Source organism: Lactuca serriola, chromosome 7 (genome assembly GCF_051521515.1).
Source record: "Lactuca serriola cultivar US96UC23 chromosome 7, Lser_US96UC23_V15, whole genome shotgun sequence".
NCBI lineage: Eukaryota > Viridiplantae > Streptophyta > Magnoliopsida > Asterales > Asteraceae > Lactuca > Lactuca serriola.
In genome coordinates this window covers 149,060,604-149,072,254 of record NC_136414.1, presented here as the reverse complement: position 1 = coordinate 149,072,254, position 11,651 = coordinate 149,060,604, and the positions used below count along the sequence as shown (strand labels likewise).

The 11,651-nt window shown below is 39.4% G+C and overlaps 1 pseudogene; it reads right to left on the bottom strand.

Annotated features, from left to right (window-relative positions):
* Nucleotides 1–8,611: 8,611 nt before the first annotated feature.
* On the bottom strand, nt 8,612–10,876 carry LOC145064448 (L-type lectin-domain containing receptor kinase IX.1 pseudogene; annotated as a pseudogene).
* Nucleotides 10,877–11,651: the final 775 nt, after the last annotated feature.

The window sequence follows — 11,651 nt, the reverse complement described above, 5'->3', positions numbered from 1 at the left end:
CCGAGTTTTTCAGTATCGAGATTTCGATAACACGAAGCCCCCAACATTTGATGGTACCCAGGATTTGATCGTGGCCACGAGGTGGCTATCTGACGTGGAGGGATGTTTCTTCACATGTTCTTGTCCTGCTGACCAGAAGGTCAGGTGTGCTTCGAACCTGCTGAGGTCCGGAGCAAAGGATTGGTGGAGGTTGATTACTTGATCATATTCGGATGAGCAGTGTGCTGTTGTTACTTGGGATCAATTTCGGGATATGTTCTGTACCCATTACGTCCCTCGGGTTGAGCGGGAGAGGCTAGCGCATGAGTTCTTGGACCTGCATCAGGATGCCGAGTCGGTCACGGAGATCACTCGCATATTTACTAAGAGGGCGATGTTTTGCCCCGAGTTTGCTTCGGAGCAGGCTCAGATGACCCGGTATCTGAGCAGGCTCAAGACAGACATCAGGAAGTTCGTGTCCACACAGATATATGATACCTTGTTGGAGTTGCAGGAGGCCGCCAGGCGGCGTGAGCTTGAGATTCAGTTGCAATTGCGAGAGCAGAGGCAGGCACTAGTGCAGTCCCAGCCTACGCCAAAGCGATCCAAGACCGTGGATTCTAGGGTTGGAGGACAGGGCAGCCACACTTGTGAGAAGTATGGGAAGGGTAATATCGGAGTTTGTAAGTCCGACGGTGTGTACCGCAAGTGCGGGAAGGAGGGGCACTATGCGAGCGATTTTCGCTAGTTGGCCCCGGTTCAGGATATGAGGATTTGTTATCATTGCCATCAAGTTGGTTACGTGAGGACCAACTGTCAACAGCTGGTTGCAAGACCGGTGCAGGCTCCAGCGCTGGCTACATTGAGGATTAATGGCGGGGGTCAGGGTGGAGTAGAGCCTCCGAGGGCTCAGGGATGCGCCTTGCAGCTTACAATAATGGAGACCGGGACAACACCAGATGCGCTGCCAGTATGTTTCTATCTTTTATTTTATTGATTATGATGATCCTGTGAATTTTTTTCCATCCCTTTGTGCATATGTCATAGCTATATAGGAGAGCTTTAGGAGTTTAGTATCGAGGGGTGTTAGTCAATTAGTATCCAGGGATGTTGGTGATCAGAAGTTAGGATATAGGATCTCTATTCTAGGGCTAGTAGCTGTAAATCAGAGATGCAGAAGTGCTCAGTTGAGACTCTGGGTTTCTTTTGAAGTTTGTTTGCACCATGATAGAAGGGTTGTTCTTCGGAGGTCGCTCACTCTAGGGTTGATCGATCCACGGATAAGGATGATAATACCCAGTACGGACGGATAAGTTGTGGAGGTTTCGCCATCAGCAGATAGTAGCTAGTGTCCCAAGTAGGGAAGAATTGGAAATTCTCAGATAAGACTGCGATCATTGAGGGTTATGTTAGATGTCAGGGGTTATATAGTACTTTCAACAGGTATCCGGTTACTTAGCGCATGTGGTAGGTGCGCAGGTCAGGGATGCGGCCACGGTTGTTCGAGTGGGTGGACTATCGACATGACGCCTAGGGTTAGGCCAAGGTTATGGTCCACGGATTGGGACCAAAGTTCGGAACCCCAAGTGGGTGAGAACAGTCTGCATGGGAAGGGTCACCGGGAAGGGGGTGGACCAGGGTGATGCTCAACAGCTTAGAGCGGTCCGGATAGACTGAAGGTCGGTAGGGCGTACCAGTCAGGTCGAAGGCTCGTAGGACGGTCGAGACAGGCTGAAGGCCCAGAAGGGCGGTCCATACATGTTGAAGGTTCAAAGAGTGGTCCAGATAGGCGGAAGGCCTGGTGAGGCAGTCCCGTCATGATGAAGACTCTGTATGCATGGTAGATCATTAGGTGGGAGTAGTTGGTCATAAGATCAGGTTCCTAGTATATATATATATATATATATATATATATATATATATATATATATGTTATGGTGTATCAACTGTTCTACAAGTGGATATTGTGGAGTGAGAGGCGGTCCTGCTATATGCAGTAGGCCAGGATACCGGGTGCGGACCGACAGAGAGTTGTAGGCACGAAAGGTTCAGGAGAAAGGTAGAGTTGGGGCATAGGGTTGGCGGACCAGGATGGCCTGGTTGGACTGAAGGCCTGGTAAGGCGGTCCAGTCAGGTCAACGCCCGACGAGCGGTCCGGGAAGGCTGTAGGCCCTGGAAGGCGGTTCAGTCATGTTGAAGGCTCGGTCTACCCTAGTTGGTAATCTATGGAAGCATTAATTGTCATAGCAGCGGGTAATATGCGGTTCTATTTCTGGTGGGAAACCTTGAATTATCAGAGTTGTTTGATTAGTCTAAGGGATCAGTGGAATGGAAGTAACAACGGATCAGTAGATAAGGCCTGTCAGGAAGACAGACCAGTTTCGGGATTTCAAATTTTAGGTTTCAAGAGAGGTGGGATTGGTTGTTTCGCAAGGTTATGAATTGATTATCTTCAAGGTTGGGAATTATGTTGGGTTGCTCACCTTGGGAACCATTATGAGTTCGAGTGGTGGAGGTGCCCCTCAGGAGGTCGGGATGTCAAGGATGGTAAGGAATGATTTCGAGGACGAAATCGAATTTAAGTGGGGGAGAGTTGTAACATCCCAAGTTTTATCATTTGTAGTCCATGGGAATGGAAGGGTAAAGTATTGAAGAGCCTAAGGGCTAAATTGTAAGTTTGGAATTAGGAAGAGTGCGCTGCACGTACATAAGGGTACGCTGAGCGTACTAAGGCGCGCCCTAGTACGTTGGGCGTACACTTATGTACGCTGGGCGTACTCATAACAGGAGGAAACCTAATGTCTTGGCTTGGGGGCTATATAATCGTCCTTAAGACTCATTTCTCTCCTCCTTCTCAGCCTCCATCTTCCAGAAACGTCCCCAAACCCTAGTTCTTGTGTGAGAGTGTGAGTTGGTTGGTATTTTGAGCTCTTGGAGGTAAAGGCATTGCACCAATAAGTTGGAGAAGAAGATTGGCTTGAAGATATGAAGTTGGTGTGTGTTCTAGAAGTTCCAGGAGGTAAAAAGCTTGGAACTTTATTCTTGTATGAGTTAGATCTAGTCATTTTAGCTTCATGGAAGCATTCTTGTCCCAAAAAGTCCCAAATGGTGCATGTCATGATTTGGATGAGATGAGTTGTCCTTTCAGGCTCTTGAAAGGGGTTATGAGTGTTAAAAATGAGGTCCCAATGACTTAAGGTGTCCCATGAATGCATTAGGAAGGTCTTAATGGATTAATACCTTAGATTAAGAGCTTTATGGATGTCCAAAGTGATAAAGTTTGAGACTTTATGAGTCCTAGGAACATTTGGTCGATGGATCTGAAGTTTGGGTTTAAGTGCTTAAGCCATTAAGCACTTATGAGAGTTTTTGTTCAGCTCGTGTACGCCCCACGTAGGTAGAAGTACGCCCAGTGTACCGGGTCAATGGCCCGTTTTCCAGTCAACAGGAGTCGAAGTACGCCCCATGTACCAGAGGGGTACGCCCAGCGTACGTCCTCTGTTTGGGGTTTTTGATATTGAGCCTCGAATTTAGGCTGGCTATGGACTAGTTGGACTTGGACCTTGCTGGACATTATGGGTAAGGTGTTTTGGGCCAAGTCTTGGTTTTGGATCTTGGATATAGGCCCAATTTGGTGGTTGGGCCCAGTTTGGAAAGTTAGGACAATGTTGGGCCTTTTTATATGGACTTAGATCATGAGTTTGGTTTTGGGCCTTGACCCCAAATTAGAGGAAAGCAAATTGGCTATTATTCTATGAGTGATTCTTGGTCAAGATTTATACTCCCGTGTGTTGACTTATTATTTGTTATTCTGGATAGTTCGGGATTGTCGGTGAGACGGAGGTTCGGGAATCTGCTTTTTTGGTTTAGATCGGCATTTCAAGGTGAGTTATCCTCACTATATTGACAGGGTCTAAGGCACCAAGGTCGACCCTTTCTCGGATTGTGTACTGGTATTGCTTGATATGTTTATTGATCTTTTAGATTTGCGTCCTGGTAGCAGGACGGTATTATGGTTAGTGATTTGGTTAGGTCGGTATCCTGGTATATAGGATGATGCTATGTTTAGTGACCTAGTCTAGGTCGGTATCCTGGTTACGATGTTGTTATTCTATATGATCTGTTAGATCGGTTTGTCTATATATGGACTGTTATGTGATTATTTGTTATGTGCACATGATTGATTGGTATGGGGGTTGGGTTGAGGTGGGTCCTGCTTCGTGCTGTAGGCCAACATACCCAGGACGGACTGGGTAGACTGCAGACCCAGAAGGGTACATAGTCAGGCCGAAGGCTCGGCGAGCGGTCCGGATAGGCTGAAGGCTCCACGAGGGCGGTCTAGACGTGTCGAGGCTCGGAGAGTGGGCCAGATAGACTGAAGGCCCGGTGCGGGCGGTCCAATCATACTGTAGACTTAGAGAGTGGACCAGGTGGACTGAAGGCCCGGTGCGGGCGGACCAGTCACTCTGTAGACTCGATATGCATGGCTGTTCTGTTCTTGTTATATGATATGTTTGTGGTTATATGAGGTTGGTGTTTTGGGGGTAACTCACTAAGCCTTCGAGCTTACATTTATCGATTATTGTTTCAGGTTCGATGGATGACCGCGGAAAGGCGAAGGCACGACCGTACACTTTCCTCGATTTATGATTATGATATCTGGGAACTCTGATATGAAACTATTTTGGAAACCTTTTTGTAATAACTATTGGTATTTTAAATGTTTTTGAAAGTTTAAATTTTGGCATGATTTTATAGGTGTTACAATCATATTGATGGTAAAGTCCATATCTACGAGTATAAAAAGTTATGAAATATAATGAAATTGATTTCGTAAATTGTTTGAACACGTATTTATATAACATATAAATGAATTTTGCATGATATTTAATGATTCCAAATAACAATTTAAAAAAATTAATTTAAAATTAATATAACATAAACATGACATTTATAAAACTCAAAGGATAAAAATAATATATTAAAGGTTGGTATGTAATTGTAAGATTTAAAGGATAAAAATGAAATATTAAAACTGACTTGTAAATTGTTATAAATTGACGGTTGAATGGTGGGCCACCACCCTATTTTTACAATACATTTTGAAACACATGATTTTTATAAGTACTTTTGAAAAATAGCATTATTTATATTAAAAACTCTATGCTTATCCGTTAGGCAATAGAGAGTAGTAATATGTTTTACATCATTTTTTTATTTTATACATATGATTTTAGGTACATTTAGATTTTAGAAAGAAAAATTAAAAAAAACATTCAAATGAAAAAGAACTAATTAAAAAGCGCGATGCAAAAAAGAAAAGTAAAAGAATAAACAAAAAAAAGGACCAATCACAAGCAAGTCAAGTCTCTCCCTCTCTCCCTCTCTCTATCTATCTATCTTTTTCTTTCTCTCTCTCTCTCTCTCTCTCTCTCTCTCTCTCTTATCGTTAAGATGGTAGCGAGTGTTACTTAGCACCTCCCGTAGCACATGTTAAAAGCGATGTTTGCCTTGTGCTAGTGAGTGTCTTAGCGACCTCCCCTCCCATCGGCCCTTAAGCTAAGTTTAGCCTAATTAGTTTTCATATTTATTTATGACAAAATTGCAAAAATGGTCCTTATGGTTGCATTTTTTTTGGGTTTTAGTCAAACCCCGACTTTTTTAGTTTCGTGGTCCTTTTGACCATGCTTGCTTGTGATTTTGGTCACCTAAAAAACTAAAAAGACTAAAATGCTCTTTTTGATATACTGTTTATGTTTTTTCATTTTAATTTAAAGGAAAAAAAATGGACAAATGGCACAAAAAACACTATTTTTATACAAAAATTCGATTTTGACACCGTGTTTTTTTGTGTTAATTTTGACACTGTGTTTTCCAATTTGTTACAATTCTGACCATTTGACCGGTTAACCAGGTTGCATGCGGACGTGGTATGATGACATATCAGTTTTGATGACGTGACATGCTGACATGATATGCTGGCGTGTCAAAATTGAATTTTTTTTCTCACAAAAAACACTAAGTTTTCATTTTTTTTTTTCGATTTTGATACTAAGTTTAATTTTTTCTTTTAACTTTGACACTATGTTTTTTTTTTTTTTTTTTTTTTTTTTTTTTTTTTTTTTTTCGTATAAATATGTTTTTTTTTCATTTAAAAACCATAGTTTTGTATAAATACATTTTTTTTACACTTAAACCATATTTTTATGTATAAATATGTATTAGTTATATAAAAATATTATTTTATATTAAATATGCAACTTTAAAATGTGTTTGGAGGTTTGGAGGCGTGTAGTCGATCAAAACTCGGATATCAAGTTTGTAACCCATCAAATTTTTAAATCTTATTAGAAGCTTATGGTTAGTTTGATTCTCATGATATAACTAATGGTTTGAATGTAAGAAAAAAAACACCTTGTATTTAAATAAAAATGTGGCTTTTAAACAAAAAAAATATGTTTATATGGTTTAAAATATAATAAAAAATATATTTATACAGTTTCAAATGGAAAATAGACAAAATTGAACAAAATTTGATAAATGATGTTCAATTGGAACAAAAAAAACATAATGTCAAAATTGAAATAAAAAATTAAACTTAGTGTCAAAATCAAAAAAAGTGAAAACTTAGTGTTTTTTGTGGAAAAAAAATCAAATTTGACACGCCAGCATATCATGTCAGCATGCCACATCATCAAAACTGACACGTCATCATGCCACGTCAGCATGTAACCTGGTTAACCAGTCAAGTGGTCAGAATTGTAACAAATTGGAAAACACAGTGTCAAAATTGACACAAAAAAAAACACGGTGTGAAAATCGAATTCCTGTGTAAAAAGAGTATTTTTTGTGCCATTTACCCGGAAAAAAATAGTTAATTAATTTGGGCCTCTCTCTCACATGCACACACACACAAACACATAGATCCATTAGGATCATTTGGAGGCTTTAGATGAACTCATTCATCCTCTGTCTTTACTCTTTCAAACTTCCCAAATCTCTAAATTCATGTCTATCAGCTCTCCAAAACAAACCTCAATTTTCAGACTTCACTTATGGATCGTCGCCGTCCACCATAGTCAGACACCCACCAAAGTTGGATTGTCGCTGCTCATCAAAGTTATGATCTTCTCGATTTTGTCAATATCCTTTCAACCTCCGCCATAGCTTAACTACCACCACCCACCAAAGTTGGATCGTCGTCGATTTCAAGAACACCGTCGCCATCACTAATACAATTCTATCACCACCAGCTTTAGTTCTGAAAGCAACAATTTGATTTTATCTTCTCCGACGACTATACAGTGCATACATAACACCATGTGTTAGATTAGATTGTAGATTCGAATCCCTTAAGGCAGCGATGACAAAAAAGGGTTGTCCTTAGTGAAATGATTGTTAAGATAAATGGATCCGCTTCACAAGTTTAGACAACTCAATAAATGATTCGGATAAATAAATACACACATACTTAACAATGGATTTGAATCCCTATATGTTGTTGATATTTTTGTTTGGTTGTTGTATTTTAGAACTTTGTTGTGGAAGCTGCAACTGCCGCTAAGAATTTTGCAACTGCTCCACCACGATCCGAGGTCAGAACAACGACGAACATGGGTTATTGACCCAGAGCGAGCTCTTGGGTATAAGAAAGGTTATTCTTTGGAAAATTTGTTCGAACACCTTGTATGCGTGACTCTATCCATCTTTTTTCTAACATGTTAAAAAAAAATTTATAAGAAAATGATGGTCGGTGAGAGAGAGAGAGAGAGAGAGAGAGAGAGAGAGAGAGAGAGAGAGAGAGAGAGAGAGAGAGAGAGAGAGAGAGAGAGAGAGAGAGAGAGAGAGAGAGAGAGAGAGAGAGAGAGAGAGAGAGAGAGAGAGAGAGAGAGAGAGAGAGAAGGTGGACCCTTCTTATTTTTTTAATTATTAAAATAAATAGATTAATATTAGATTTAAAATAAATGAAAGAAAAATAAAAAATAAATACCCCAAAAATATTACAGTCATTTCACTATTTAGACCGACAAAAAACATAAAAAAACTAACTCAAAATGACTACAAACCAAAATAGTCTGGGTTTGAACTAAGATCCTATAAAATACAACCATTTTTGCAATTTTTTGTTTATTTATTTATTTATTTTTCTTTCTTTGTAAGTCTATTGTCATTCGTAATAATGAAACCCAAGCTATATTTTGGCTCCATTGTTCAATAATTGACTATCATTGAATTTAATCCATTGAAATATCTAAACCATTCCATCTAATTAAATTCTTCCATTAAACTTTGTATCGTGGATCCTCTTAAAGTGGATGTTTAAGTAAAGACCAAAAATGGAATGAAGAAAGTTCTATAGAGTTGCAAACCCATATTACAAAGTAAATCCCAAAAATCGAACGAAGAAAGGATTCTATAGAGTTGCAAAGCCTAATTACAAAAAAGAATAAAAAAAAAAATCACATACATATGGTTGGTTATAGAAAAGGAGTGGAAATGGAAAGGCAAATTAAACCTCTAGAAATTAATCCTGTTTCACTACATGCAATTTTCCTTGAAAGAAAACTAAAAAAAACATAGTGCAGACACAAGTACTCATGTTACTCATGTCCTGCCGTTCAAACTGAACTACTTATTGTGTATCATCGACAAAGGATGCCGACGAGGAGGCTGAAGATGAACCGGTGTGCTTGGATGATTTGACCTCGTCACTTGAACTTGAACACATGGTATAGTCTCTTCCAGAACCTGTGAGATCAGCCAATGGCGAAGACCAAAACGCAGACATTGTGATAGGTGTGGCAGAGAAAGTTGGGGTTGGTACTGTTTTCGGAAGGTTCGGAAGTGGTGCTTCGAAGTTAAGAACTTGAATTGCTTGCTTTATAGTAGGCCGGACCTTCGGATCAGGGTGAGCACACCAAAGTCCGACAGTGATCAAACATTCCATTTCTCCCTCTTCAAAATCTAAATCAAGTTTCGGATCAGCTACTTGACTAAGCATTCCTCTTCCATAGAGGTCCCAAACATGGTCAACCAGTCTTCTATGACAATCTTTTGCCATCGGATCAATGGGTTTCTTACCACTTGCTAGCTCAAGAGCTACAACTCCATAGCTATAGACGTCTGATTCCTTGCCAGCTCTCCCCGTTAGGACACATTCAGGAGCCATGTAGCCCATCGTACCTGCCAATATTGTCGTTTGGCACCCTATTTCATGGTCAACAAGCCTAGCTAAACCAAAATCTCCAAGCTTAGCGTTGAAATTGGAGTCGAGCATAATGTTGCTTGTTTTGATATCTCTATGCAAAACACACTGTTCCCATTCCTCCTGGAGATAAAGTAATGCTGAGGCTAAACCTCGAGCAACATTATACCTCATTGCCCAAGTCAACAAGAAACTTCCCTTGAAGAGATGAGAATCCAAGCTCCCATTCGACATGAACTCATAAACAAGTAGGAGTTCTTTACCTTCATGACACCAACCAACGAGTTGCACCAAGTTCTTGTGTCTTAGTTGGCTAATAGTTCTCACTTCAGCTGCATACTCCTTTATGCCTTGTTTGGATCCACTTGATATCTTCTTAACAGCTACATATGAATTCGTTTCCCTCATGAAACCTTTATAAACCCCACCAAAACCCCCTTGTCCTATCTTCTCTCCCTCTGAAAAGTTCTTTGTTGCAAGGGCCAGTTGTTTGTATGAGAATTTCTTTGGCCCGGTTTCAATCTCATATTCTTGTGTATCACCAAACACGTCTTCTTCATCTCTTTTTTGGAATATAATCCTTCTCTTCTTTAAACAACCAAACATGAAAAACCCACTAATTAAAGCACATAGACCTAAACCAAGACCAATACCCAACACTACTTTAAATTGTCTTTGTGACTGATGGAGTACTGGTTGCAAAAGCGTCACTTCTGATGGACTGGGTGCAGAACTATTTATACTAATCTCTGAACCAATCGGACCAATGATCTCATCATGGGTAGGTAAGCTTGAATTAAAATCCCATGAATGAATAGTGTGAATCTCAAAGTAATCACCAGTTGAAGCTGAAAAACCGATACTTACATATTCTGGTAGATACTCTTTCAGATCAACTAGTTGGCTAAGTCTCTGTGTGAAAACTCCAGTTTGATCAAAACCAGTAAACGCAACACTTAACCTTTTTGCACTTGAGTTGTAACTTACCCTTGCTACGTTTCTTTGCCCATTAGCAACAAGATTTGACCATGTCACATTTTTAACCGATACCATGGAATTGATATTGATACCTACATGATCACCAGGTGGGTCCCAATCATTTTTATAAGTATCAAACTCGACTGCTATGAAAGGATTCAATGTCGAATTGAGCACATGGTCAGCACCTACAAGACCAATACCGCTACCTTCTTGTTTAGGAGGAAGTTTAAATCCATCTGGAGCAAGAAAGAATGCTATTCCATCACCATAAACAGATTGATCCCCAGAATTTATGGTGAATGAAAATCGGGTTGTGAAGTCAGCTAGCTCTCCTGAATCTTTGTCCCAAAGGCGAAACAATTTCTGATAAGTGACTCTACCAGTACTCCAATGCATTTCTTTATCCTGCTGATTTCTGGTTAGCTGAATGACTGGATTAGAAGGTGCAGCATCTCCATAGTAACTTAATTCATGGTTGTTAGGGTTGAAACTAGTGAAGTTAAAGATAAGGTTAGCTGAAGAGGGAAGTACTACAAGAAGTAAACTTAAGATTATTATCATGGGAGAACACTGATGATGGAAGTTAGCGTTCGTAGAGTTACAGGCCTGTGTTTCTGCTGTAATGGAACTATGAATCTTACATTTGGCATCAAAGAGGTTGCATAATTTCGGTATAATTGCAGTATATACTATATTATATGGATGAACCATAATGCAGACAATGTGATAAGGTAGTTTTATATTTGGCCTGCAGATCATTTAACATACCCAGCTGACTCATGGTAAAAGGCAAAATAGTTTGTCCATGCGAGTAGCGTTGAATCCATCATCAGGCCAAAACGGTTAGTTGTGATACCTTAGAAACTCTAGTTATTCAACGCTAATTGTTGAAATTACCGAAAGCAATTAAATAAAGTAGACAGCTCACTTGGAAGAACGAACCATAGTGTAGTTGTAATGTAATGACAACATAGCTTAATCATACACATATTTTTACAAAGTTAAATTCTGTTTTTGAAGTCAGAGGTATTGTGCAGATCCGCACATAGTAATTATCATGAGTAGGACTTTAAAATATAAATTCAAATGGAGGAATACAATAGATTTCACTTCTGAACTTCTGCGACACGGAATTAGAATTGTTACCACTAAATAATAGTTAACCGGAACTCTACATATTCGACAAATACTATGCAGACAAAATCTCATAATTGGTCCATGGTGTTTCTTGAAATTTGGAATATAGTTCCTATGTTTAAAAAACCTTATAGATGGTATAGATGGTCCTGTGGTTTCAAAACTTTTAATAAATAGTTTTTCATTCATATATATAAAAATATTTATTTACCATTTTTAATATATTTATGATTTTCTTTAAAGAATGAATAAGTAAATCATTTGGAATTTGCAGATTTAATAAGTTGTGTTTGAGTTCGGATGCGAAGTGTATTTGAGAGTTATTTGTATAAGCTTCACTTGTAATTGC